We start from the raw sequence: 2,789 nt of genomic DNA on the forward strand, positions 1-2,789 counted from the left end.
AAAATGATGCAATTTTGAATGCCTTTCTTGGAATAGATTAATTTTAAAAGCTAAAAATTCTAAAATTTTGAAGGTTTTGCAGACCAAAAGTCAAGCTTTCAATTATAATTCTTCCAAATTGCAGAAGATTCGGATGTAATCAAATAAATTATAGCATTTTTGATAGAACTTGGATAATTTTTAATTGTAAAGTTTCATAATTAATTTTAAATATTTACTATTCAAAGTTCTACAATTTGAAGAGTTACAACCAAGAACTTTCAAATTTTTGATATAAAAATAAAAATTACTGAATTTTGATAATTTTGAAGATCAAAACATTAGTGTTTAATTCTCCATTTTATAAACCTAAATAAATAATTTTCTGTTCCAAATTTTCAAAATTAAAAACTGATAAATTTAAGATGTAATAAAAATACTTAAAAATGAATTATTTTAATGATAAAAACTCAACTGTTTAATCCTAAATCTTCCAAATTTTAGAAATTTCCAATGTAAAAAATTTAAATTGCAGAATTTTAAACTCGAAAACTGAAAAATTACATGACTTTTTTTGTTGTAAATTTTCAAAATTAAAAGCCCTTCATTTCCAATGATTAAAAATTTCCATAGTTTTGAAAAATTACAATTTTTTGTATTATTTTAGTTTCAAGTCTGAGAAAGGCCCAAAAATATTTCAGAACCGAGGATTTTGAACTCTTACTTTAAATCCTGTATCTACTATTCAAAAATAAATTCATTTACGGATTGTTTTCGATTTGAGAAATTTTGAACTCTTTTTTTGCCTTCGATAATGATGTCTTGTTAATGCGAAGAAACATTTATATTTTTTTTACGGTGAGTTCTCGCCGAAAGTCGTAAAGTAAATCGATTTCGATCACAATCATAATAATAGGATTTACTCGTAAGTTTCTAGTTTCTAGAAATACGAAAAAGCATTTGACACCGTTGATATGGTAGCTTATTTTTCCTAAGTTACTATAATGAAGATGTAAAAATACATAGATGGAAAACGACACTTTTGTACATTTATTTTACAAAATTCCAACATCCAGATTTAAATTCCTCCGATTAGATACAATAATAAATAAAATAAAAGCGAGGATTTAAAAAAAATTCGCGATTCGCCGATTAACTTTGTCACGAATTATGCAAATATAGTATAAAAATAATTTGCGCTTTGTGCTTGCTAATTTTGCTCCCATTGCCAATGACTTTCTCTTTTTATTTTGCTCTTTTTCCCTGACGTTCTTACGGTCGTGGCTTTTTCCCTTTTTTTTTTCATTTGCCGCTGTACTCTGTTGAAAGGGAAAATCAGAATAGTTCAACTTCGCAGAGAATTCTCTGCTGTTTGAAGTGATGTGATTAGACCGTTTCGTTGTCTCATTCCTTGCTCACCGAAGCTTTAGAAATTTCTGAAAAAGAGAATTTTATTTTAAAACTAATTTGAAGCTATTTTTTGAAGAAATTATGTCGATTTGTAACTCAGGCCTTGGAATTGCCACACTATTTACACTATTTGGTACTTTCTTTGATTGAAGATACTATTTTTCTACTAGTTCGAAAAAATGACATTAAAAACTTTTCCTTGAAAAATATTTTTGAACAAAATAGTTGAATCCTCAATTAAAATGATTAATATTCAACACAAAAGATTAAGTTTCTAGAATGAAATTAATTCTCAACAAAATGCAAACATTTTAAACCAAATAGTTAAATTTTCAAGCAAGAAAATTAATTTTCTATCAAAAAATCCGAGCTCTAAAAAAGATGCATAAATTTGGAACCAAGTAGTTTAATTTTTAAATAAATAAAAAATATATATTGAACCGAAAATATTCGATTTAACTTTTCATGTAACAGAATTAATTTTTAATACAAAAAGCGAATTTTCTACAAAATAGTTTAATTTTGTACCATATGGTTGAATTTTCTAGCCGAAAAGACAAATTTTCTACAAAATAATTAAATTCAAATAAAAAAACTAATTTTTAGCAACAAAAATTATTTTCAACTAAAATCATGAATATTCAACCGAAGAAATTAACTTTCAGGAAAGTAGTAATTTTCTACCCGAAATTCCGAATTCTAAACAAGATTCATAAATTTGTAACCAAGTAGTTTAATTTTTAAATAAAAAAATATATGTATTCAACCAAAAATATTATAGTTAAATTTTTATGATACAATATTTTATAATAATAATTTTTTGATACAAAGAGCAAATTTTGTACAAAACAGTTTAATTTAATTGGTTGAATTTTCAAGCCGAAAAGACAATTTTCCTAAAAAATGATTAAATTCAATAAAAAAAAAAAAATTCTCAACCAAAATTATTTTTAACTAAGATCATGAATATTCAAGCGAAGAAATATCCTTTTAATAAAGTAGTAATTTTCTACCAGAAAATCCGAATTCTAAAAAAAATGCATACATTTTTGAACAAGTAGTTTAATTTTTAAATAAAAAAAATATATATTCAACTGAGAATATTCGATTTAACTTTTCATGTAACAGAATTAATTTTTAATACAAAAAGCGAATTTTCTACAAAACAGTATAATTTTGTACCACATGGTTGAATTTTCAAGCCGAAAAGACGATTTTTCTACAATAGAAATTAAATTAAAAAAAAATAATTCTTAAGAACAAAAATTATTTTGAACTAAATTCATGACTATTCAACCGAAGAAATTAACTTTCAGGAAAATAGTAATTTTCTACCAGAAAATCCGAATTCTAAAAAAGATGCATAAATTTGTGAACAAGTAGTTTAATTTTTAAATTAA

General features: G+C 24.3%; 1 protein-coding gene across 1 annotated transcript in view; it reads right to left on the reverse strand.

Annotated features, from left to right (window-relative positions):
• Nucleotides 1-1,028: 1,028 nt before the first annotated feature.
• The window catches only part of LOC117179110 (nuclear mitotic apparatus protein 1-like), a 22,780-nt gene continuing 21,019 nt past the window's right edge, over nucleotides 1,029-2,789 (reverse strand). Inside the window, exon 7 of the mRNA XM_033370781.1 lies at nucleotides 1,029-1,415. The gene's annotated coding sequence lies outside the window, so the exon portion shown is untranslated. The remainder of the gene's footprint in view (nucleotides 1,416-2,789) is intronic.

The sequence above is a fragment of the Belonocnema kinseyi genome, chromosome 8 (genome assembly GCF_010883055.1).
Source record: "Belonocnema kinseyi isolate 2016_QV_RU_SX_M_011 chromosome 8, B_treatae_v1, whole genome shotgun sequence".
Taxonomy (NCBI): domain Eukaryota; kingdom Metazoa; phylum Arthropoda; class Insecta; order Hymenoptera; family Cynipidae; genus Belonocnema; species Belonocnema kinseyi.